This window comes from Microcaecilia unicolor, chromosome 10 (assembly GCF_901765095.1).
Source record: "Microcaecilia unicolor chromosome 10, aMicUni1.1, whole genome shotgun sequence".
Lineage (NCBI taxonomy): Eukaryota > Metazoa > Chordata > Amphibia > Gymnophiona > Siphonopidae > Microcaecilia > Microcaecilia unicolor.
Genome location: NC_044040.1, coordinates 142494103 through 142521739, shown reverse-complemented (window position 1 = coordinate 142521739; position 27637 = coordinate 142494103).

Genomic DNA, 27637 nt, shown 5'->3' with positions numbered 1-27637 from the left:
CACTTGGAGAATTGTGTTCCGTTTTGGAGGCCGTATTTTGCTAAGCATGTAAAAAGATTTGAAGCAGTTCAAAGAAAAGCGATGAAAATGGTATAGGGTTTGTGTAGCAAGACGTATGAGGGAGAGACTTGTTGATCTGAACACGTATATCCTGGAAGAAAGGAGAAACAGGGGTGATATGATACAGAAATTCATATATTTGAAAGGTAATAATCCGCAAACAAACATTTTCCAGAGAAGGAAGGAAGAACTATAGGACATGAATTGAGGTTGAAAGGGAGTCGACTCAGGAATAATGTTAGGAAGTATTTTTTTCATTGAGGGTGGTAGATACTTGGAATGCTCTCCTGCGGGAGATGGTGGAGAAGCAAATGGTAATGGAATTAAAAAATGTGTGGGATAACACAAAGGAATCCTGTTTAGAAGAGATGGATCCAAAGAAGCTTAGCGGAGATTAAGTGCAGCACCAGTAATTGGGAAACAAAGCCAGTGCTGGGCAGATTTCTATGGTCTGTGCCCTAATCGTGGCTGGGTAGATTTGGATGGGCTGGAATGGAACTTTTCAAGGGCTTCGACGCCAACTTGAGAAGTTTTAGAACAAAGATGGTGCTGGGCAGACTTCTATGGTCTATGCCCCAAAATGGTAAGGACAAATCAAGATCAGCTATACATATGAAGTATCACATCATACCATATAAAATAGGTTTATCTTGTTGGGCAAGCTGGATGGACCGTACAGGTCTTTATCTGCTGTCATCTCTTTCGGGCCCTTTTACTAAGCAGCGCTAAAAAGTGACCTGAGCTATCCCCAGCATGGGTGTTTCCCATGCGCTAAGGCCACTATTAGCACTGCTCGTAAATAGCTGATTTTCCTATTTCTGCAATAATTGCCATGCACTAATTTTCCCATTTGCATGTGCCTATTAGCACTTGAGCAGTTGCCAACACCAGGCAGTTAGGACTCATGCTTTGATCCTGTGCTAATCAGTTAGCGTGCAGCAATGCCCATGTGCTAACCAATTAGCATAGCCATGCCTACTCTTTGTCCCCCCCCCCCCCCCCCCCAATATGCCCCAGTGCTAAAAAACAAATTTTATTTTTTAGCGCTTGGGTAGTGCGTGCACATGCAAAATCTACCGCGGGACACCTGAGCATGTCCTGCGGTAATGCATGTGTTAGCACACATTACTACTTACCACAGATTAGTAAAAAGGCCGTAACCTATAGCCAGTTAAGTTCTGAATATTGTACTTAACTGGCTATGTGTTAGGTGGCTCCGCAAACCCAGAAATTTAATGCTGGTGCCCAGACATGGCCCAGCATTAAATTTACGTGCTTAGCACCACTGGCTAAATATCAGGCCCAATGTGTTTTAGTAAAAGGGCCCCTTAATTTGTTATATTTTAATAATTATACATTTTTTTAATAGAAATTGAATTCCCCTGATACTGGTATTTAGAAAACACGACTGTGTTGGGTCTGGTTGATGACTGAATAAAATTCTTCCATACTCCATACTGGTTCCTATTGTCTTCTGTTTCTTCAATGTGATTTCTAGGTTTCTCTGGAATGGGTAATTGTTTGCTGTCAGTGTGCTTTGCCTCAGAAGGCAGGGACCCTCTTTCTTGTTAAAGTAGATGGACTTTGGTGAGGAAAGATCCAAGCCTGGTCCCCTAACAGTGTCCTGATAAAATGGCTAGGGATTATTTTATTTATTAGGATTTGTTTGCCACCTTTTGAAGGAATTAATTGAAGGCAGTGTACAGTAAGAATAAATCAAACATGAACAATAGACAATTACAGCAGTACAAATATTAAAATAACAGTACAAAGGATGGCGTGGAGGGGCATAATCGAACGCGAACGCCTATTTCCATGGGCGTCTTTGTCCGACAACGGGTACGTGAAGAGGAGAGACAGACCGTATTTTCGAAAAAAATGGACATCTTTTTTGTTTTTCGAAAATAAGGTTTGTACGGACCAAAATGCCATGGATTTGTTCGATTCTGAGCTGGGCGTTTGTTTTTTTTAGAGATAATGGAAAATAAATATGCCCAGCTCAAAAACGTCCCAATCCGAGCCATTTGGTCATGGGAGGGGCCACGATTCATAGTACACTCGCCCCCCCGACATGCCAGGACACCAACTGGCCACCCTAGAGGTCAGTGCGGTGGACTTCAGAAACAGCTCCCACATCCATAGCTCCCTTACCACGAGTGCTGAGCCCCCAACACCCCTCCCCCAAACTCCACTACCCACAAATGTACAACATTACCATAGCTCTTAGGGGTGAAGGGGGCACCTACATGTGGGTACAATGGGGTTTGGAGGCCTCTCATTTACCAGCACAAGTGTTACAGGTAGGGGGGATGGGCCAAGGTCCGCCTGCCTGAAGTGCACTGCAGTACCCACTAAAAGTGCTCCAGGGACCTGCATACAAGCAGGCCTCTAGGACTTGTTGCTGCTGTATAATCTTGGCACACCAGTTGACACCTGAAGACTAATCTCTCCGAAAACATCCTTTATTAGAATAAGCACCTTTACTTACAGTTAACTGCAGATTAGAGGTTGTGCCCCACTGGCAACGAGTCTCCCTGGTACTGAGATTAGCAGTAGGTCAGAGCTGGCAGAATGCTGTACAATGCCCTCTTTCAGCAACATTCAAGGTAAGAACTAAGTTCTGTAACGTGGCTAACACATGAAAGGGATCTAAACCCGGCTTGCAAAAATGGCCACTACTACCTCTGGGACTACCGGAAACAAAAGAGGGCACACTCTGACCCAGTAAGCAGAGGGAAAAGCACCATGGGAGTAGAGCCTACCAACTACCAACATCGTGAGCACTGAACACAAGCTAGTGGAATCGCGGAGCCCAATACCCTACCTCACCACAATGCATTGCTGATGTGAGTCTACAGTGCCCTTAAGAGAAAAGGTGTCACACTCACCCGAGACCCACATCAGAACCAGGGAAAGCCTGTTGGAGGATAGAACACATTCTGCTGTCATTGAGGTGGGTACGGAATTTGAGGCTGGCATACAGGCTGGCAAAAAAAAGTTTGTAAAGTGGGTTTCTTTTGGTGGGAGGGGGTTAGTGACCACTTGGTCATCTGGTCAGTTGGGGCACTTTTTTGGGACTTGTTCATGAAAAAAAGGGTCCAAAAAAAGTGACCCAAATTTGCGGTAAAAACGCCTGTTTTTTTTCCATTATCAGCTAAAGACGCCAATCTCTGCTCGGCCGATAACCACGCCCCAGTCCCGCCTTCACCACGCCTCCGACATGCCCCCATCAACTTTATTCGTTCCAGCAACGGAGTGCAGTTGAAGACACCCAATATCGGCTTTCGATTATACCGATTTGGGCACCCACGAGAGAAAGACGTCCATCTCCCGATTTAGGTCGGAATATAGGCGTTTTTCTCTTTCGATTATAAGCAGGATAGTATACTACTTACAATGTTAACACAATAAGTAATAGAATATTTTAATTGACAGTGTAGGATATAAGCAAAGATGGAACATCTAGATAGGTAAGAGAGTAAGAGGAGTTAGAAAATAAGGTGACTAATTTAAAGAAAGTTGCACATGAGGTCAGAGAGATGGTTAACATATAGATAGGTGAGAGAATAAGAAGAGTTAGAGAATATGTTTGCCAACTGGCTCCAGATTCACCCAACAGGGTTGTTTTAGTGTAGATTTTATCCCCTTGCATGCAAGGACTTGCATTCTGATTTCCAAACTGGATCCCCTAAGAAAAGGAAGACTACAAATCCCTGCATGTAGTGGGGTAAACTCAGGGCTGGGTCAACACTATCGGGAGGCAGTTGGCAACCCTATCAGGACTGCATGCCAAAGCTGAATATATTATTGCAGGCTGAGTATTCATGGGAGCCAAATTTCCTTCCCAAAGACTGAATCCTCCCACCCTGTCAAGAAGAGAGGTGCAGCACTTTTTCTGGAAGTTGCAGGGGTTACTGAAAGGTCAGAACTGTTTGGGGTTTTTTTCTGGTAGAATGCTGAAAGTTCTGGTTCTGCTGCACAGGAAGAACATTGGCCATGTCTACACATGTATTACTAAACAGCTGGTTAAACCAGCCCTACATCAAAAGGAAGACTCACTTTTCTTAATTCTCAAATGTTTATTGCAAATAAGTAAAACAAATAACTTACTGCTACAGATAGTTGAAAACAAGTGTAAGGCAGGAACCTTGCTTATGCTTTGAGGCTGTATGGGTGACTATTCACACAACTAGTTTCTTGCTGTGGGATCATTTATTTGGCTGGCAGGGCTCATCATTCCTGCCAGCAAAGGGATGCCTAGCAAGCCCACACGGAGGGGGGTGGAGAGGAATGTGCTACCCTCCCAGTCTACCCCTAGGCCTCCCACCCCCCAAATTGCAGGGTTGGCTATGCCCAGAGAGAGAGCCTGGTTAATGGCTAGAGGCTAGCTGGTTATATCTGGCAATATAACCAGCTATCTGCCAATTTTTAAACTGGGTTTTGTGGCCATATTTGGCCACATCAAACAGTGGAATATCTTTGGCTGGTTTAAAGATAACCAGCTGAATACAACTTAGCCAGTTTGCTTTAAACAGGCCAGAAATAAACGGAATATTCAATGCTGGTCACCGGAAATGGTCCAGCGTTGAATATTCGGGCTGACCGCTGTAATGGAAGTGAATTTTAAAGATTGTTTTTCAGCTCTGTCTTGATCGACCAGTGCACTCGGGGTCTGTATTGCTGATTAGAAGTAATTCTGTTTAAAAAATGGTTGTTTAACTTTGTGTGAAAATAAGTTGGACTGCAGAAGATAAGACACAGCTCTAATTAATTTGGTATGTGAAGGGGAGGCTGGCACTTGTTTTCCAGTCCCAGCTTGGCCACCTGGACTTGGGGAACATGTTACCATGTTCCCACAGTACATAAAACAGAGAAGCATTCTGTAATTTTCCTAGCTCTGAACATGAGCTCAGAGCCTAATAAAAAGGGAGGGCTTATCACAGCAGAGTGGGGGCTCATCTCTGAGTAACGTACGAACTGTGCAGAGGATCTGTTCCTGGTCTAAAAAGCTCCTGGCTTTCGCTGTAACGGGCCCCCCCCCAGCTGATGTTACGAGCCTGGATGATGTAAGGACCAGTGATGTATAGTGTAATCATTGTGTTTGCTTCTTTTCCTGGTCTAAGAGATGTAGAGGCCAGTGATGTAATGATTGTTTATATATAGTGTGAAGAGGAGGACGAGGGGGTGGATAAAATGGAAGTGGAAGAGGAAGAAGTGAGGAGGGTCGAGAGAAAAGGGAGACAGAACAGAGCCTTGCCTTTGCTACTTCCACAGAGGGAGAAAAGAAAAGGGTTTCTTCCCAAGGGAAAATGGAGGATGGAGAAAAACTACAATACCCATCAGCCCTGGGGAAAACCCTGGTACAGAAACTATCCTCCCCAGCAGCCTCCAGGGGAGAACCCTGACAAGGCAAGGGAGGTGTCCCCGGAGGTTAATCAGGAGGAGGAGGAACAGCTGAAAAGAGGGTGGGACGGGGAATGCATGGAGTGGCAAGAGGATGGGGAGAGAGAGAAGGGGGAGTGCCTGGAGGAGCCGATGGACATAGCAGCATGGGCTCAAGCCTTGGGGAAAAAGCTGAGAAAGCAGGTGACTTCTTGGTATGACAGCTGGACTGAAAGGGGAAAGAAAAAGGGTCATGCGGGAGAAGGGTCAGTAATAGTGAAAGTGTGACCCAGAAAGGGTGGGACCCTTGTATCGCCCCATAGAGTTCAGGCTCTTTTGAACTGTGGGCTGCTGAACTACTCAGAGTGAAAAGTGTGTTGCTTTGGGAGGGATTATTGTTTTCCACTGTGTGAACTACTCAAAGTGAAAGGAAGATGTTTTTTTTTAAACTGTTTGCCATTGTACTTAGAGAAGACATGTAGCAGTGGTTTTTGTGGGGGCTTTTTTTTTTGCTGCAGCCTGCAGACGCTCTCCAGAGAGGGGGGGAAGTGCTGGGCTGTAGGACTGCTTAAGGGGGAACAAACCGAGTTCTGGAAGCAGTGGGGTTTATCTTTCTCTTTACCCTGCTGTGCCGATTCCCTTGAAAAGGGAAACAGTGGGGTTGTGTTTTTGGTTCCTGTTTTTATTTTGAACTGCTGGACTGTGAGCACCAAGGAAATAAAAACTTACTGATTTTCTTTTGGCGTTATTGGTCATCCCAAGTCATACCTGTGGATTACAGTGGGCTATGGGGCTGGGCATGAAGCTTGGCCCATAGCTGAAGTCTCAAAGGAGGTGGTGAGATCCTGAGAACCCCTGGAGGAGGGACGGATCTTTCACACTAGCTAATCATTGTGTTTATATGTCTCAACCATTGTTTATATAATATCTTAATCATTATAAAGGTGCCATTTATCTAATACAAATCCAAAAGAATCCACAGTAATTACTGGGTATTCTGTGTCAGTGAAGCAGGCTGTAAATCCATAGCAATTCATCTTGGCAACGAGGGATGGGATTGAATGACACCTTTTTAGGAGGAATGCAGGTTACAGTTGAATTCCAAAGCTGGAATGAGGTACTATAGGTTATTATAGCCACTGAGTGGGAGGAATAGGATTCTGGTTTAAAGGAATCATTGCCTTGCTGCAGGCAAAATGTTAAAACAGAGAGAGAATTGCTATGTAAAAATGAGTTTATCTTGTTGGGCAGACTGGATGGACCGTACGGGTCTTTATCTGCCATCATTTACTATGTAACAGTATTGCTTATCTGAAAACCCATTAGAGACGGGATAAACAGCATGGGAAAGGTACAGAATTGGAATGCTGAGTGTGTGATTTACAGTTAGATGCTTGCCAGAATACTTTACTAAATGATAACTGAGCGTACCATTGTAAAGTGTGATGCAGTTGGCATGATGTGTGATTTACGCAGTTAAAATGATAACTGAGCGTGCCATGCCATTGTAAGTGTGACACAGTATGATTTAAAATTATGTTGAGACTCATTTGGAGTTATTAATTGCACATATAAAGGAAAGGGAGATAAATCTTATAAGATAAAAGGACCGTCTCAGGCAGGGAAACTTTTAAAACTTTCAGGCATTGGAATGTGTTAATTAGCTTTTGCAAGCAGTGGTTATCAGGAAAAAATATGACCTTGAGTGGAAGGGAGAGGAGCAACAGGGTTTTTTTTTTAAGACAACACAGATTGCTTTGGATCTGTGGCCAGTTCAGAATTAAGTGTTTCAGAGAGTGAAAGGTATGCTAATTAGAGCCTTTGGCAAAAATAAAGGAATTGGGTAACACTGGGGTTGTAGAGCCATAGGTTTTTTAGAACTAGAAAAGAAAATATACTTCTTTTAAGATTAACTATAGGATATGTGGTTGTCCTGAGACCTAAAATACCAATAATGCAATGAATACATAGCTCCCCCAAAAAACTTATTGGATAGGGCTTATACAAGAATTAAATGGAATCAGGGATTGGGGGAATTCCCTTACTGCATGAAAAAGTGTCAGCCCTTCCAAAAACAGGACAAACTGGTCTAGGACCAAACTGAGAATTTAGGGCAATGTCATACATATATATATATCAATTCATGGTCCGTGGCAAATGAATTAGCCATGTGGCTACCTACTTGGTACAAAAATAACTTCTTGGGCTGGGATGTGCTAAGAAAATGGCTGGTCTGGGCCTTCTTGGTCGGGTCTTTGTAGCATGCAAAATTTTCTGCACATGCGCAGTAGCATTCCAAAGATGCAACTAGGCCCAAACTGAAGCCGGGGCCTCAATCTTTTACCCTACCAACTTCAGTTCTGCATAGGGTTACCATATTTTGTCCTCTCAAAAAGAGGACACAGGTCCGACCCCCTGCCCCGCCCATACCCCGCCCTTTTGCATCCTCACCCTGCCCACGCCCCACCCCTTTCGCATCCTCACTCCGCCCCCTGTCACATATTCCCCTCCCCTCCCCATCTACTGCCCTGATGGTCTAGTGACCTCTTCAGGGCAGGAAACAGCCCCCTCTTTCCTGTCTGGAGCTCTGTCCTTGCCCTGCATCCTGTTGCTGTGACGATCTCGGGATTAAAAATGGCCGCTGAGAGTTGACGTCTCACGAGGCCGCTTCAACTCTCGGTGGCCATTTTGAATCCCGAGACCGTCACAGCAACAGGATGCAGGGCAAGGGCAGCGCTCCGGGCAGGAAACAGGGGGCTCTTTCCTGCCCCGAAGAGGTCACTAGACCACCAGGGCAGTCAATGGTAAGTAAGGGAAGGGGAGGCTAGGATAGGCCCACTGCCTGCCCGCCCGTTTGTCCAGAAATCCAGACAAATGGGCGGACTGGCAAAATCCGTCCGGACGCCCGCAATCCGGACATATGGTAACCCTAGTTCTGCAGAGTTTTTCCCACTTTGGTGGGAGTTGAATGAGGAGCCTTCAGGGGTCAAGGTAAGGGGTCTTATGGTCCAAGGTTTTATTTAGTTTTATTTTAAATTGCACTTTTTGGTCCCATTTGTCTGAGAGTTAAGGGGTTAATTTTTGGTAAAATGTAAAAGTAGTTTGCGGTTCCAGAGAACCTCCTGAGGTGAATTAGTACCTTTAAATTTTTGGCAAAAATCATTTTAATGGGGAAGTGGAGGAGTGGCCTAGTGGTTAGGGTGGTGGACTTTGGTCCTGAGGAACTGAGTTCAATTCCCAGCACAGGCAGCTCCTTGTGACTCTGGGCAAGTCACTTAACCCTCCATTGTTCCATGTAAGCCACATTGAGCCTGCCATGAGTGGGAAAGTGCGGGGTACAAATGTAACAAAAAAAAAAATGAGAAGGTTCTGGTTTGGAGTATTTCTGGGTTTTAGATTTGTTTGTTTTTTTGGCAGACATCATTTGGAGGTGTGTGGGGGATATTTCTGAATGTTTTTGGAGTGGACGTCTCTGGTTCTGTGGGATTTCTGGGGGTAATTTTAGAAAAAGTGTGGTAATATCTGTAAATGTGGAGCAAAATTTGTGAAAAAAATATGGAATATGGGACTTGATTGGTAACAGGGCCTTGTAAGTGAACCTTGTAGAAATTTTTATATTAAGTTGGGTACATAAGAACATAAGAGTAGCATACCGGGTCAGACCAATTGTCCATCTAGCTCAGTGTCCTGTTTTCCAAACAGTGGCCAAGCCAGGCCACAAGTTCCTGGCAGAAACCCAAATCATGGCAACACTCCGTACTACAAATCCCAGGGCAAGCAGTTGCTTCCTATGTCCTATGGACTTTTCCTCCAGGAATTTGTCCAAACCTTTTTTAAACCCAGATACGCTAACCTCTGTTACCACATCTTCCAACAAGGAGTTCCAGAGCTTAACTATTTATTGAGTGAAAAAATATTTCCTCCTATTTGTTTTAAAAGTATTTCCATGTAACTTCCTTGAGTGTCTCCTAGTCTTTGTACTTTTTGAATGAGTGAAAAATTGATTTACTTCTACTCGTTCTGTGCCACTCAGGATTTTGTAGACTTCAATCAAATCTCCCCTCATCTGTCTCTTTTCCAAGCTGAAGAACCCTAACTTCTTTAGCCTTTTTGTCACGGTCGTGCCCTGGTTTCAGGCTCTCAGTCATCTCGCCCCCTGGTGGCCAGGCCTGGTGGCTGCATTGGATTGTCCGTGTGCTGTTTCCCGTTACAGACTTCAGCCCAGTCCAGTCCGGATCTTCCGGCCTGCCAGACTTGCTTGTCTTGTTTGAGCCTGCACAGCACCCGTAGCTGCCTGGTGATTGCTGCAGCTGAATCTCAGCTGCTGCTGGGCTTATTAGCCATTTGGAAACTCTCTGCTTTGCTTTTGCATCACCTAAGGCCCTGGTTTGTTGGTGCTTGTTGCACTTCTGCCTAGCTTGGTTTTTATTCTAGTTCCTTGTCTGATGCTAGTTAGTCTGTGTGTAGTGTAGCTTAGGGCTATTGTTTGTTTCCTAGACTTGTTCTTTGTCTGTCTTTTGTGTTTAGTTTCTGTTTCCATAGTGTCCCCAGATCAATCCAGAGACTTGTGGGTTATGCCCCTCCTCTAGCAGGTTAGATAGAGAGAACTCAGAAGATTGCTACAATAGAGCATGTGCAGCCAGCCTCACTTCAGTATTCTCTCTATCTAACAGGTAGAAGAGAGCATAAAGTGCAGCTCTGTGGCCTGAGGCTCCTATCCCGTTCCCTCGGGTGTATTGAGCTTTCTCTGGGGTTGAGGTGCTGGAGCACATTCTGGGATACACCTGGTGGTGTCAGGTCCCTACCCTTCTCCCCCTGTCAGCCTACTTAAATTCTGTTGAGGATTTTGGCTGTATTCCTCTCCTGTCTCTTAAAAAAAAAAAAAAAAAAAAAAAGAACCAGATGGAACGATTCTCCAGTCCAGCCTCATTTTGGCTTGCTTGGTGCTTGGAACAATTCTCCGTTTAGATTAATTGGAATGTGAGCAGGGCTGGGACTGCGGAAAAGGTATGGCTTTTGGAGCTATGTCCGTTCTGTCGGAGTCCGTAAGCGCGGCTCGCGCTGCGGGGTACGGCACGTCGCTTGCCTGCGAGTCTTGTTCGCGACGGTAGTGAGTCCTAGTGCAGATCAGGGGATCGCGTGTTGGGCACCACAGCGCCAGAAGGGATCGTTTCTTGCTTGGCGGGAAAGTCTGTGACTGGAACGGTTGATCTGTCTGCGCCATTTTCTCGCTAGCGCCGCGGTCTCAGGATGCGGCGGCGGGATCTGCTGGGGCTCCCTCCGACAGAGAAGGCTCGATTTCTCTCCCGGAAAAGGCTGTTATGGGGGCATTTTCCCCGCAGTTTGTGCTCTTTTGCTCAAAGCGTTTTTATTGTGCTCTGAGGGAGAGGGTCAGGAGGCGGCCATTTTTGAGGCTCTGCTGCCTTGGGCTCTGAGTTCATACAGAAGCCGCCCAAGATGGCCCAGTTGGGCTTAAGGGGCTGGTAGAGTGGAGGAGTAGCATAATGGTTAGTGCAGCAGGCTTTGAACCTGGCTGTCTGGGTTCATTTCCCACTGCTGCTCTTTCTGGCCATAGACAAGTCACTTAACCCTCCATAATAACCCTGGGACGACATTCGGATTCGGAGGGTGTCCCAGGGTCAGGGGAATCCTTTTCAGGGCACCTTGAACAGAGGGAGTTGCCCGCGGGTGAGGGAGTTGACCTCACCGTGACCAGGCTCTTTAAGGGAAGAGTTGATTCCGTTCTTTATACAGGCAAGTCTCTTAACCCTCCATTGCCCCAGGTACAAATAAGTACCTGTATATGTAAGCCACATTGAGCCTGCCATGAGTGGGAAAGCGCGGGGTACAAATGTAACTAAAATTAAAAAATAAGTGCTAATTTTATATCCTCCGCGGTCAGCTCTTCCATTTGGTCGGGCACTAGGATACTGGCGGAAGCCTGTTAGGTTCATGAGACTGTTGTGATCTTGGGTGTATGTGCGCGCTTGATTATTAGCATTTGTATGCGCTACCAAACACTTGCAGCGCTGAACATCTGACATACAGAGACAGTCCCTGCTCAAGAGCTTACAATCTAGTATAGCTCCAGCTTTGTTGCCACTCCACATGGCAATACTGAGGCCCCAGTGCTCCCCTGGGTTCTGATGTGCTTGCAATTCAAGCAGTTTTATATGTAGACCTTTCAGGAATGTGATTGGGAAACTAGTATGGAGCACTCCAGTTTCTGCATATTGGTTTTCCACAGCTTTGAGTCTTCCTCAGCTTTCCAGGGGTGAGGTAGGAGACCCTTTAGTCCCCTGCAGCTGTGCCGTGACAGTGAGAGCCTTATGCTGCTGCTGGGGAAGTAATGCCTATCTGAAAGTCTCCTGGTAGAGATGCCTGTGCTTCATGAGGTGAGTTACAGTAAGAATATTTCTGGACCCTCCTTGAGGAGGTTCAGGGGGTGCGTACATCTTTAATGGAAGGGAGAAAGGCATCAGGATTAGGGATCCTACTCTAGGTTTTCACTCTTCCACTCTTCTCCTTTCTCAGACATGGCAGTACAGTGTTTTTAGTAGTCAGGCTTAGGGCTGTTGACTACATGTTTCTGTGAGAAATGTTACATTTTGAGGCTAGTGCAGACCTCTCAGGCTTCTCTCGGTTTCCTTGGTAACCCTGCACCCTCTGGCCTCCCCTGGTGGCATTTGCTCTGTGTGTATTGTTTACATCAATCTAGTTTTTTTGAGGAGGGCAGCTGGCCTTTCAGCCTGAAGGTTATAGGTTCAAGGCTGGTTTTTCCATCCTATTAGATATTGTGGGCTCAGCTAGATTTCCAGTGGGGCATATTTTATTTCATTCTCTCTTATGGCTTGCTTGGCCAAGTAGTTCTTACATGACTGGAACAGTTTTCAGAACTCTTCAGTATTAAATTTTGCTCTTCTCTCTCACTGATATGGCCACACTTTTACATATTAGCCTCAGCTACCTGGTACTGCAGCGTACCCGGTACCTCTAATTGCTTCTTATGGGGTACCTAAATTTCATGAGCCCAGGAGCTACTTCAGTGTAGAGATAGCTAATTGTAATTGTTTAATGCCTACCGTATTTGGCGTTCACCATTACGATATTTTGTAAGCCACATTGAGCCTGCTAATAAGTGGGATAATGTGGGATACAAATGTTACAAATAAATAAATAAATAAATAGTGGTTGCAATCAGCTGAGAGTAAGCACTGAGCTCTAGGGGTGCTGCTTCACGACCTACTGTAGCTTGCTTTTTGTAGCATGCAATGGTGCTACAGACATATGCTGCTATACCATCTGTCTCTGGTGTACCTGATAGTACGACTGGATACCCGTTGGGGCGGAGTTTTTCTTCCAGAACAGCGATGGGCGAAGCTGTGCCAGGTTTCTTCCCTCATTCGGCTGAAGGCTCCAACAGCGTGGGACTATGTTCAGGGGTCGTTCCTTGGGCCCAGAGCCGCATGCGGCCTTTGCAATGGTATCTACTCAGCCGTTGGTCTTTCCTTTCCGAGGTTCTTCGATTCGTTTTCCCTGGACACCGCTAGCTTCTTTTGCTCTGCAGTGGTGGCTCAGGTCGGAAACTGGCTCGAGGCATGCCTCTCGCCGCGTCGGAGTGGCGTGTGGTTCTCGGCCACTCAGCTCAGGGGAGTTGGTCCCCCTCGGAGTCCAGGGTGCAGCAGATCAATCTTAGGGAACTTCGGGCATTTCGGTTGGTGCTCCTAGCTTTCGAGATGTTGTTGAGAGTTCAACCAGTCCGAGTTTTCTGTGACAATGCGACGGCGGTAGCGTACGTCATTCAGCAGGGCGGAACTCGAAGTGCTCCGCTGGCAGAAGAGGCGTCCATGATGTCTCTTGGGGCAGAGAAGCGTCGAGTTCGGTTGTCGGCAGCTCACATAGCGGGAGTGCTAAATGTACAGGCCGACTTTTTCAGTCAGAATTGCTTGGATGCCAGGTAGTGGGAGCTCTCTCTCCGCCGGCTTTCAGCCAGATTTCGGATTGCTGGTGGACTCCGGTGATGGATCTCATGACTCGATTCTACAATACCAAGGTGACCCGGTTCTTCAGCACAGTGCAGCTGTGGCCAAGTGGTAACAGCACTGGTTGTAATGCAGAGGTGGCCGATTCAAATCCCACTGTTACTACTAATAAAGCTGTGAGCAACAACAGTTAAGAGGCAGAGAGTTTGAATCCGAAGGAATAGACGCTATTCTTCAGCTGTGGCCGTTGGAGCTTCTATATGTCTTTCCTCCGTGGCCAATGGTCGGTCGAATAGTGGGGAAATCTCTCGTCTTCTGGGTCCGGTAATACTTATTGTGCCGGACTGGCCCAGATGTCCTTGGTATGCGGGCTTGATTCGCCTCCTGATCGACGAGCCGTTCCATCTGTCTCACTGGCCAGATCTTATTCATCAGGGGCCGGTAGTCATGAAAGGTCACGCTCCATTGGGCTTATGGCCTTGCCTTTGTACGGTCGCGTCTGAGGCGTACAGGATAGCCGGAGGCGGTTTTTGGGACCATGTTACAAGCGCGCAAACGTTCCACTTCTACTGCTTATGATGGAGTGTGGAGGTCATTTGTGGCTTGGTGTTCCTCAGCAGGCATTCCCCTCAATCAGCCCCTCTTGGGTCTGTTCTGGTCTTTTTGCAGGAAGTGATGGATAAGGAACTGTCACTAAGTGCTTTAAAGGGTCGGTTAGCGGCATTGGCTTGCTGGAGGGGTCGTTCGGGGAGCCACTCCTTAGCGTCTCTTCCGGAGTTCGTTCGTTTTCTTCGCGGTGTAGGGCATCTCAGACCTCCTTGGGTTCCGGTGGTGCCAGATTAGAATTTGAACCTGGTCCTTAGGGCGTTTCAGCGGTCTCCTTTCGAGCCCCTGAGTAAAGATCTTGAATGTTTTCAAGTTGAAGACTGTGTTTCTGGTGACAATGGCTTCAGCCAGGCGGGTGTCTGAGCTTCAGGCCCTTTCGTGCAGAGCCCCCTTTCTCTGTTTTTTCGGAGGCGGGAGTGACAATTCAAAGGGTGCCGTCCTTGGTTACTATGGTAGTCACGCGTTTTCACGTTAACCAGGGAGTGGTATTGCCATCCATCCTTCAAGCAAGAGGATTTCCCTCACAATTTTCGAGCTCTACATCTGGTGTCGTTGAAGGACATTTGTTAAGGGTGACTTGGTCGTCTTGGCATTCCTTTGTTAAGCATTTCCGTCTTGATGTTGCTGCGCGTCAAGAGGTGCTTGTTGGGACTCCTGTGTTGGCGGCCGGAGTGGGACGGTCCCACCCTTGATGAGGATTGCTTTGGTACATCCCACGTCTCTGGATTGATCTGGGGACGCTATGGAAGGTAAAATTATGTCTTACCTGATAATTTTCTTTCCATTAGTCCCTCAGATCAATCCAGAGCCCCTCCCTGGGATTCGTTTTCGTAATCTCTGATCGGATTCAGTATACTTCAGTCGGTTCTGTTCACATTCCTTTGTCTCTGGATGGGTAAGGCTGTTAGCGTATGTTTATATTTACATTTCTAAGTTATAGCAGCTCGGAGAGTTTCTTCCAAGTTTATGCTGCTTTTGCAGAGACAGGAGAGTATTCTATGGTTCTTACTGCTTTGGTATCGTTATACTGAAGTGAGGCTAGCTGCACATGCTCTATTGTAGCAAATTTCTGAGTTCTCTCTAACCTGCTAGAGGAGGGGCATAACCCACAAGTCTCTGGATTGATCTGAGGGACTAATGGCAAGAAAATTATCAGGTAAGACATAATTTTACCTTGTCTGTGTTTCTTGTTCAGTGGCTGCTTGGCAGCTTTCAGTTCTGTCTCGTGTTTGTCAGTGTTTGTTCCCTGTTTTAGTGGCTGCTTGCAGATTCCAGTTCCTACCCTGTCCTGTAAGTCCTGTCGGCCGCCTGCAGCCAGGGGCTCAACTCCTGGGGAAGGGCGGCTAGTGCAGGTGAAGTCTTGCTGTTCCTATCTGAGGTCAGTCTTGTTCCTGGTGTGGGGTGGTTTTGCCTGCCACTGCCGCTCCTCGGCAGTGGCCCAAGGGCTCACTAACCTAGTTCCTGCTTTGGAAAATGTGACACTTTTCTCATACAAAAGGTGTTCCATCCTCTTTATCATTTTGGTCGTTCTTCTTTGAACCTTTTCTAATTCCGCTATATCTTTTATGAGATATGGTGACTAGAATTGAACACAATACTCAAGGTGCGGATGCACCATGGAGCGATACAAAGGCATTATAGTATTTTTGGTCTTATTTACCATCCTTTTCCTAATAATTCTTAGCATCCTGTTTGCTTTTTTGGCCACCGCTGCACACTGAGCAGAAGATTTCAGCATACTATCTACAATGACAACCAGATCTATTGAGCGCTGGCCCACAAGGTGGACTCTAGCATCAAGATTATTCTTTCCAATGTGCATCATCTTGCATTTGTCCACATTAAATTTCATCTGCCATGTGGATGCCTAGTCTTCCAATTTTGTAAGGTCTTCCTGCAATATTTCACAGTCCGCATGTGTTTTAACAACCTTGAATAGTTTTGTATCATCTGCAAATTCGATGAAATCACTCGTCGTTCCAATTTCCATAACATTTATAAACATGTTAAACAGTACCAGTCCCAGTACAGATCCCTGCAGCACTCCACTGTTTACCCTCCTTCATTGAGAGAAATGACCATTTAACCCTACCCTATGTTTTCTGTCCAATAACCAATTCCTAATCCACACCAGAACCTTGCCTCCTATCCCATGACTCTTTAATTTCATGAGGAGTCTCTCATGAGGAACTTTATCAAAAGCTTTCTGAAAATCTAGATACACTGCATAAACTGGCTCACATTTATCCACATGTTTATTCATGCCTTCAAATAAATTAAGCAAATTGGTGAGGCAAGACTTTCCTCGGCTGAACCCATGCTGACTCTGTTCCATTAAGCCATGTTTGTCTAAGTGTTTTGTAATTTTATTCTTTATAATAGTTTCCACTATTTTGCCCAGCACCAACATTGGGCTTACTGGTCTATAATTTCCCAGATCACCCCTAGAACCCTTTTAAAAAATCGGCGTCACATTGGCTACCCTCCAATCTTCAGGTACTACAGACGATTTTAACAACAGGTTACATATTACTAACAGCAGATAAGCAATTTCATGCTTAAGTTCTTTGAGTAATCTTGGATGTATGCCATCCGGTCCAGGTGATTTGGTTCAGTACATTTCCAGGTTCACCGAGATTTCTTTCAGTTCCTCCGCATTATCACCCTTGAAAACCATTTCCGGTACAGGCAGATCTCTTAAATCTTATTCCATAAAGGCAGAAGCAAAGAATTCATTCAGTTTCTCCGCTATGGCCTTGTCCTCCCTGAGTGCCCCTTTTGCTCCTTCATGATCTAACAGTCCCACGGATTCCCTCGCAGACTTTCTGCTTCTGACGTACCTGAAAAAGTTGTTACTGTGAGTTTTAGCCTCTGCGGCAAGTTTCTCTTCATATTCTCTTTTAGCCATCTTTATTAATGCTTTGCACCTGACTTGCCAATGCTTATGTTGCTTCTTATTTTTCTTTTCCTATTAATTTCTATGGGATCAAAATGGAGACTTTGGACTTTTCAGTTAAATTCTATGACTTTCAAAGTTTTGTGTTATGGGATTTCATTGGCCACCAGAGAGATCAGCTGGTGACTCTGAATCACTGTCACCCCTAGCAACCGGTGCTCAGGCTGTTGTCAGAGGGGCTAAAGTTCTCAGAGAGGTTGGATGCATGTATAAAAGCTCTGTGTGACAGAAATTTTTTTAATTTAGTATTCCTGACCTTGGTGTTCATCCTATAAGTAATTTACTTTTAAAGAAAAATAATTGTATATTCTGCCACTATAGGAAGTGCTGTGAATGAGTGTAAGAGTGATTGGAGCTATGACAGGAACTCATTTTAATGTGGGGGTGGGAGGTCACAGTAGGAAAAATAATTATTTTCTTTTCAGAATGGTTATTTGGAGGTGGGCCTTCAAGGTCTGGGTTCTAGTTTACTAGCCTGGTAGTATGGCAGTGATAGGGATTCTATATATTATGAAAGTGTGAATGGGAGAGATAACTGAAGCCTTATTTAGAAGTAAAGTGGAATCTGTGAAAGAGGGATTTATTTTTTAAAGTTATTTTCTTCAGTACAACTGCCTGAAATTGGGTCCATAGGGCCTGAGTGCAAGGGCCTAGGACTCACAAGCATAGTTGTCTAATAGGAAAGCACAAGTGTATATGGAAAATTTGATAAGTGAGTGTGAAAGTATTCTGGAAAATTTCCTATGCCCTTCTTAGCATAGGGACAAAAGTGATAAGATAGGTGCCTAAATTGAGGACCTCAGTTATTATTATTTTTTTAAATAGTTAGAGGCCCAAGTGAACCCGTTCCTATTAGAAAGAGTAACCTGAAACTAGCCAGTTAGATAGATTCTCTCTATGAGCTGTTTTTTTTAAACTTAGTAGGACAAGGTTTCAGAATCCATATGTTGGAACAAGTATGAAGCAAAGGGCCCCCCTGTTCAAGCAAGGCAAAGAGAGAAGACTCAAGAAAGACCACAGTTTCTACAGATAAGTGTACTCACAAACCTGGAAAAGAAAGAAAGGGCACTGACACAGTAGTGCCTTACCTGATAGGGAATACCCTGATTTGTAGAGCTTTGAAAGACAAAAATTGCCCACAAAGAGTCATTTCTTAGAAAGATACATTTTCTTTTGGAGTTACAATTAGCAGTAAAATTTAAACCGATTGAATAATAATACTTATCTGATATTTTGGTTCTTTATACTGTTGTTGATGGGAAGGTCTAGTTGTTCCTGTAAAAGAATAAGGGTTATAGTGTTAGCAATTGAAAGTGAAACTGTTCAAAACAATTAACAATTCATTTAATTGAAAAGTCCCAGACTGGTTAATAATAAACACCTATTAATGTTGTATAGTATCTGATTCATTATTGATTCACAAGCAAAGCTATCATCTAATCACTGTTATATTTTAAATTCTCTGCCTTTCCAAATTGGCGTTTCTTTTTCTATTGTTTGCTCTTTGCTAATCAGTCTTATTCACCACCCTGGACCTTTTCCTTGCAGTGGCTTATTCCCTTTCACAGGCCTTTTGGTCTTCGTTCATAGCTGCACGCATTTTTCTTTGCGCTTCGGCTCTTTTCCATTTAGGTTCAGCCTGCTCCTCAGCAGTTAGTTGTCTTTTAGGAGCCATGGCAGATCGTGGTGGATAGTAGTTAAGGTGTGTTGCAATAGATGGTGTGTGATGTACAGCAGCTTGGAGTGTGCCTCTGTTTCCCTGGAGCAGTGTGTGATGGTAGTAGCTCATTTGCATATGGTTACGAACCCAGCCAGCCGGCCATCCATCCAGGGATGCAGATTGACAAATTATTATATAGATAATCCTTTTAGTTTATTTCCTTCTTTTGGTTTAGAACTAAAATAATGTGGTTAATCTAATGTACCCTGCTATTCCGATTTGTCTGATGACTTGAGGTATGCGGCTGGTTAGACTACAATAAAAGGTAACTGGTAAAGTCACTAGCATAGGACTGAAGCAGCAGGAGGCCACATTCTTATGGCTCCTTTTCCTGGTTTTCTTTTTTATTTTACCCTTCCTTATGTCTCTCCTTTTCCCTCCCTCCATTCCCCTTTTGTATTTCTCAAATGCCTCACTTTTCTCCTTCTTTCTCTCCAATGTTTCTCTTCATCACCATCGTTTAAATACTCACCCTCCCCTCTCTCTCCACCAGTGTCTCACCCCTCCTTATTTCTCCCTCCTCCATTTCCTTTATTCTTGATCCTTCTATCGTCTTTCTTCCTTCTCACTTTCATCATCTAATCTTTTTTATGCTTTTTACTCCCTTCTATTTCTCTTGTCCTACCTCTTTACTTTCTGACTCTTTCTTTTCTCATCCTCTGTGATTTACCCTTCTACCCCCCCCCCCCCCCAGTTTCACCATACCCTTGATCAACCCCAGCAGTTCATCTCCCCATAACCCACTCAGCCTTTGTGTGTTATGCCCATTGGTTTCTTTTATCACTCTTTTAATTTTTCTTCTCTTCTTTTTTTTGTATTGCTTTTTTGTTTTTTTTTTGTTTTTACATTCTTTTTGTAATCATACAGTGCCAAGTTATTGCCTGCTTAACCAGAAGTTTAAGTGATTTACTGAGCCACAGTTGATATGCTTAAAAACAAAGTTATCTCTGATACTTGAAGGGTGAAGCATTTCTTTTCTATTTCTATTGCAGTTTCATTTCAGCTTCAGTCATATGGTATTTCTGGAAATTACCAGTATCAACAAGAGATGTGACTAATAAAATACAACATAACATTCAGAGTACACACCCATAGATATGTTTATTTTTTTATCCTTGCATTGTAATCCAGCTCTCTTTATTTGTATTAGGATAAGACACATAAACTTGCCAAATCCGGCTGCCTTTTACCAGGTAAAACTACAAAAAAATAAGAAAGTTGACACTGAAAACCCAGTGAATCTATGGGCACAAATCACATATAAAATAATATGGGCAACCTTGTCAATTTCTAAAACTTACAAGCATACTGGGAGGGGGGGGGGGGGGGGGTCCGTAAGGATCTGCCTAGTTTTAGGCAGCAGGAATGCAAATGGAAATATTCTAGTCATTTATGCATGTAACTGGTCATTACACACATAAATGAGCTCTAATAGAATCCCAGCTAGTAGAAAAGTACTCATCATGTTTTGATGGTGCATGCTTTGCAGTGGCATAATCAGAAAACAATTTTTGGGTGGGACAAAGGTAGGATGGGTGGGCACTACGGTTACAACTTTATTTTTAAAATGTAATCTTTATTAGCACATCAAATAAAACAGCATATCAAATACAAACATAATTTCTCACATCAGAGTTTAAAGAAAAAAAAAACAGTTCTCTTAAGCTTAGGGATTCATATAGGCAAATGGGGGTGGGGGTGGTGGCAGTTTGGATTGCCAACTTTTTGAAAAAGAAAAACCTGTTACCTGATGCACCCATACTCTATGTTCTGCCCTTACCCTGTCCCCAACAACTGCAGTGAGGGTGGCAGTGCAGGCCACATTGAGGGTTACTGTAGGAGAAGGTACGATGAGAAATGCTAAACCCACAGCTGAAGAGAGGGTGAGATGCAGGACTCGGGGGGGGGGGGGGGGGGGGGGGGGGGGGGGGGGGGGGGGGGGGAGGTTGCAGAAGGAAAGAAAGAGGGGGGAGGTTGGAGAGGATAGAGACAGAGAGGTACTAGACCATATTGGAGGGGGACAGAAAGGGGAGAAGCTGGACATGGGGAGGTATACAGACATAGAGAGGAGATGTTGCCTTTGGGGGAAGCATAGGAATGGGGACACAAAGGGAAGATGCTGAACAGGGATGGTATAGGGACACAGAAGATCATTGCTGACATAGATGGTGACACTGAGGCACTAAAGGAGCAATTCTGGACACTATTGGGGGACATTTGGACACAGAGGAGCAATGCTGGACATGGGCAGTGGCGTACCTAGGGTAGTTGACACCTGGGGCCGGTCATTTTTTAACACCCCCCCCCCCCCCCCCAAATCCAGTACTAGGAATACCGAGAATACAAAACACTCAGGACCTATAGAGCAATTCTACCATACCATAAGCAGTCATTTCTACGAGTCACACAAGGAAAAGGAAAGCATCTTAAACACTACAGTGAGCACTAGAACATCAATTCACCTATTGTAAAACGAAAACAGACAGATTAGTACAGATCGTCGATCCTGCACAGTCAATGCCAACCGAAAGCCATGTCTTTTTCACAAACACAGATACACCCTAATCCACTATAGAATAAGTAATCATAAACTTTCTATTTAGACAAAAATTAAACTGAACCCCCGATGCCAGACTCTGCATACAATGCAACACCACAGAAACAGAAAATGTCCCCTAGTACTGTGCAAAATATAAAGACAGCAGATGTAAATTTGAAAAAACTAACAAATACCAATCACCACTTTACAAATTAACAAATAGAAATAAAACAAATACAGAAAATAAAATAATACCATTTTACTGGACTAATACATTTAGCTTCCAGAGGCCAAAATCTCCTTCCTCAGGTCAGTACAGTATAGTGCTGTTACAGTATCTTATCCTGACCTGAGGAAGGGGGTTTTGTTCTCTGAAAGTTAAGTCAAAATGTATTAAAATTAGTCCAATAAAAAGATTACCTTATTTACATGTTCTATTTATAAACAACACAGCCACAATACTATATCCTAAAGCAAAATAATAAAAATATATATTTACAGTTTGTTGTCTCTGGTTTCTGCTTTCCTCATCTTCTTTTCACTGTCTTCCTTCCATCCAGGATCTGTCTTTGCTCTCTCTCTGCCATCCAGTGTCTGCCCTTTCTAATGTCCCTTCCATCCACTGTCTGCCCTCTCTCTTTCTGCCCCTTCCATCCACTCTCTGCCCTCTCTCTCCCTTCCATCCACCATTTGCCCCAGTCTGCCCTCTTTCTCTCTCCCCCTTCCACCCACCATCTGACCTTTCTCTCTGCCCCTTCAATCCGTCTGCCCTCCCTCTCCCATCCATCCAGGGTCTGCCCTCCCTCATGCTCCCCACTTCCTTCCAGGGTCTGTTGTCCCCTCTCTCTCTGCCCCCCCTTTTCAGCCCCCAGTTCCACCTGCCCCTAGTTCCAGCCCCAGTCCACATCTCCCACCGGCCCCCCTTTTCAGCCCCACTATCCCACCAGTCCCCAGCCCTTTTCTCCCATCAGTCCTGAGCTTCAGCCCCCAGCCACTTCTCCCTGTCCCCTTTTCAGCCCCTAGTTTCAACCCCAGCCCTTTTCTCTCACCAGTCCTGAGCTTCAGCCCCAGCCAGTTCTCCATGTCCCCTTTAAAGCCCACAGTTTCAGCCCCTGCCCCGTTTCAGCCCACAGTTCTAGCACTAGCCCCCTTATCCCAAATACCCTCCTTTTCAGCCCCCAGTTCCAGCCCCCTTCATCCACCACATGCTTTGCAACCCCCCTTTTCAGCCCCAGACCCATTCTCCCACCTGCCCCAGGCATGGACCCATTCTCCCTCCTGCCCCCTTGTCGGACCCCAGTTCCAGCTTCAGACCCCTTCTCCCCTCTGAGCACCCCCACCCCTCCCCAATCCCCTTCTCCCCTGTGAGCACCCCTCTGAGCTCCCCCACCCCTCCCCAGTTCCCTTCTCCCCAGTTCCCTTCTCCCCTCTGAGAACCCCTCTGAGCTCCCCCACCCCTCCCCAGTTCCCTTGTCCCCTCTGCGAACCCCTCTGAGCTCCCCCACCCCTCCCCAGTTCCCTTCTCCCTTCTGAGAACCCCTCTGAGCTCCCCCCACCCCTCCCCAGTTCCCTTCTCCCTTCTGTGAACCCCTCTGAGTTCCCCCCACCCCTCCCCAGTTCCCTTCTCCCTTCTGTGAACCCCTCTGAGCTCCCCCACCCCTCCCTAGTTCCCTTCTCCCTTCTGCGAACCCCTCTGAGCTCCCCTCACCCCTCCCCAATTCCCTTCTCCCCTCTGAGCTCCCCCACCTCCTTCTCCCATCTGAGCCCCTCCCCCTCCATGGAGAGCGACAGAGCCCTCTTCTCCTGCCACCATCCTGCGTTTTTTTTTTAAATCCATGCAGCGACGCAGGCAGCGCCTCGTGTCTGCCCTGCTGTGTGCTGTCAAAAAAGAAAATCGCTTTGCCGGCATCGGGCCTTCTCTCGCTATGTCCTGCCCACTTTTGAGGTAACTTCCTATTTCCTCGAGGGCGGGACATAGCGAGAGAAGGCCTGATGCCGGCGAAGCGATTTTCTTTTTTGACAGCACACAGCAGGGCAGACACGAGGCGCTGACTGCGTCGCTCGCTGAATGGATTAAAAAAAAAACGCAGGATGGTAGCAGGAGACGACGGAGCACCCCCCCCCACCCGCTGACACCCGGGGCGGACCGCCCCCCCCTTGGTACGCCACTGGACATGGGTGGGGGCATGTGAATACAGAGGGGCAATTTTGGACATGGGGGAAGGATATGGGCACAGAGAGAAAATACTAGATATGAGATGTATATATGGACACAGAAGGGAGATGTTAGATATGGGGGGGGGGGGGCGGCCTTAGGGACACAGAGGGGTAATTCTGGACATGGGTGGTGGGGATAGGGACACAGAAGGATGATGATGGATGAGGGAATATGAACACAGAGGGGAGATACTGAATCTGTGGAAAGATAGGGGCACAGAGAGAGGAGATGGATGATGGACATAAAGAGAAGAGATTTCAAATGGACATGAGAAGCTAAGAAAATACAGAAGGAAGTAGCAGCCAAGGACCCTCCCTCCCTCTGCCTGCCTGTGATCTTCCCAACTTACTTTACTGGCAGTGGCAGCAACTCATACAGGCCAGATCCAGGGCCTTTCCTCTGTCTCATCCTGCCTCCTCTGATGCAACTTCCTGTTTACATATGGGTGGGACACAAAAGAGAGAAGGCCCCAGAGCTGGCCTATATGAGTTGGATAAAATAAGTTGGAAGGACCGCAGCGATGAAGGAGGGAGAAATACATAGAGATGTTGCATCTGTGGGAGGGATGTGGAAGGGAAGGGAGAGAGGGATGACAGACCGTAGGTGACTGAGGTGCACCACTTCTGGGTGTGCCAATGGTGAAAGTGGGTGGGTCCAGGCTCAAGTATCAACACCCCAGATCACACCCTTCCTATCTCAGACAGCTTGAAAATCCTCAGCGTTACAATGGACCGTAACTTAACACTAGAGAGCCAAGTGGCATCCACAACAAATAAAATGTTCCACTCAATGTGGAAACTCAAACACGTGAAGCAATTCTTCCCAAGGGAAACATTTTGCAACCTGATGCAATCAATGGTACTAAACCACTTAGATTATTGCAATTGAATTTATGTGAGATGTAAAGAACAAATCTTAAAGAAACTTCAGACTGCTCAAAACACGGCAGCTATGCTTATATTTGGTAAAACGCGATTTGAAAGCACAAAACCCTCCGCGGAAAACTACACTGGCTCACAATCAAAGAACACATCACCTTCAAAATCTGCACCCTGGTTCACAAAATCATCTACAGAGAAGCCCCGAGTTACAGGACAGACTTGATTGACTTACCAATTAGAAATACATCAAAATCAACACAATCTTATCTAAATCTGCACTGCCCAAGCTGCAAAGGACTTAAATACAAAACAACTTACGCACCTAGTTTTTCCTACATAAGCACACAACTGTGGAAAGCATTACCAAATGCCTTGACAACGACGTACGACCACCTAAATTTCCGGAAATCACTAAAAACCAACCTGTTTAAAAAGGTATACTCTATCGATTCAACTTAAATGCCTAATCTCTGCAACACAACCAAACTAAAGCACGTAATGGAAATAACACAACTCTTCCGTTCTCCGATTCCCTAATGTGGCTGTGCCACATGATCTTACCACAACATCACCCTGTGTTTGTTCACACCGGAACCTGCAAAGGCCTCTTCGGTACTATGTAAGCCACATTGAGCCTACAAATAGGTGGGAAAATGAGGATACAAATGTAACAAATAAATAATAAATAAGTAAATATATGCAGACGATGTCATAATATACATTCCGTACAATACCAAACTAACAGAAATCACCAACGAAATCAAGCTCAGCTTGAACATCATGGACTCTTGGGCAAACGCATTTCAACTAAAACTCAATAAAGAAAAAACTCATTGTCTCATCCTCTCATCCCAACACAGAGCCGACAACCCCACAAGTATCAACACCCCAGAGCATACCCTTCCTACTCCAGACAGCCTGAAAATCCTCGGCGTTACAATAGACCGCAACCTAACACTTGAAAGCCAAGCGGCATCCACAACAAAGAAAATGTTCCACTCAATGTGGAAACTCAAACGCTTGAAACAATTCTTCCCAAGGGAAACATTTCGCAGCCTAATACAATCAATGGTACTAAGCCACGTAGGCTACTGCAACGGAATTTATGCAGGATGCAAAGAACAAACCTTAAAGAAAGTCCAGACCACTCAAAAACACAGCAGCTAGGCTGATATTTGGAAAAACGCAATTTGAAAGTGCAAAGCCCCTTCGTGAAAAACTAAATTAGCTCCCAATCAAAGAACGCATTACCTTCAAAATCTGCACCCTGGTTCACAAAATTATCTACAGTGAAGCCCCAGGATACATGACAGATCTGATCGACTTACCAACTAGAAACACATCAGAATCAACACGAATTTACCTAAACCTACATTACCCAAGCTGCAAAGGACTTAAATACAAATCAACTTACGCATCCAGCTTTTCCTACTTAAGCACCAAAACCCTTAAAAACGACATACGACCACCTAAACTTCCGGAAATCACTAAAAACTAACCTGTTCAAAAAGGCATACCCCATTGATTCAACTTAAAATGCCTGATCCCTGCAACACAACATAACTAAAGTACGAAATGGACAAAACCCAACTATTCCATTAGACGATTCTCTAATGTGGCTGTGCCACATGAACTTTATCTTATCACAACATCACTTTGTATTTGTTCACACTGGAGTCTGCCTCTCCAGAACTATGTAAGCCACATTGAGCCTACAAATAGGTGGGAAAATGTGGGATACAAATGTAACAAATGCAAAAAAAAGGGGGGAACACCCCGCTCAGATTTGTGAATACAACAAAGATATATATTGCGGGTCTACTCTAACAGAGTGTGGGGTGTAAAACAATGTATGGAAGGAGGGAAGAGACCTCAGACAGGTGAAATAACAGCACAATTGCTTACAATACTCATGTTAGAGAATCACCATAAATCAATCATTGGTCTCAGCCCAACCTCCTCCCTTAATGTGGAACAATATTTTTTAAGTATTTTCAAGAAGTATGCTAAATCCACTGTGTGCCACAACACTGAAAGGACATTAAGTAAAAAGCCACTTAGCTCAATGCAGCATCGGAAATGGGGTTCCCCGCCCAATGGACCCGTTTCACCGGAGGGGCTTCTTCAGGGGAAAACGAACGTCCAATTTAACCTCACTGCTGAAGCGGCAGTCAAAAAGACAACACATAATAAATGACCATACGATGTCTCACTAGTCCCACACCATTGCATGGATGAACTGAAAAATAACGCACTTACATTTGAATGGCCTGACACAAGGCTCGAAATATGACTGCTGCACATGCGTCGCAAAGAATCGGCTGCTTTTATGTACTTTATGGCCCCTAATGGATCAACGCAGCCCTTGGTTATAACAAACAGCTGTGCAAAAGCCCATCCACACTGTGGGCAGAGTTACACGCAAGGGTCTGAACCTGAGCCAGACGCAATCACAACAAAGCCACACAAACTAACACAAAAACTTTCATGTCTCCAACCAGCGAGAAAAGGACAAAAATACACCACAGTCATACTGCAGGCACCACGTATTAAGTGTGGGAGAGAAATGGTCAAAACAAATGGTGCTCTCCCAACCACTTGTACACCGTAAAAGCAGAATTTAAATTCCTTAACCCTGAGCACCCACTTACTCCTGTGCTGTATACTCTCCCCAAGGTACACAAGAACCAGGGCCGGTCTTAGCAAGTGCGGAGCCCTGTGCAGACCAATTTGGTGGGGCCCCATCCTAGCCCCGCCCCTGCCCCAGCTCCACCCCATTGATTATTAAATTTTTAGAACATTTTTTATTTATGAAATTTCAAATAAAGACAAATGAAGCTAAATTTGTACAGAAAAACTGATTGAAATAATAAGCACAATGCTATCATGAACCCCCCCCCCCCCTCCCCAGAAATTATTCAGTTCAAGTCCACTAGAATTAGTGCTTCCAATTCTCATAACCCCGGGAGGTCAGAGGTGCGGACACACAATCTCTCCACTGCAAAACACTATACACATACTTGTGCAAAAACACACTCATAACCTTACCAAACCATAACAGCACTAATTCCAAGGACAGGACGAGCTACAACCTTATGCGTGGAAAGGCAGAACTGTAATTACACCAGGCTCTAAAACACCAATACCTCGTGAAAAAAAAACAAAACAAAAAGGGCTGCAAATACTACATGCTAGCAGGATACTGCACCTTGATCACACATGAAAAACACATGACACAACAGATATGAAGGCAAAATACTGAACTGGAAAGTTACCGCAAGAAGTCAGACTCA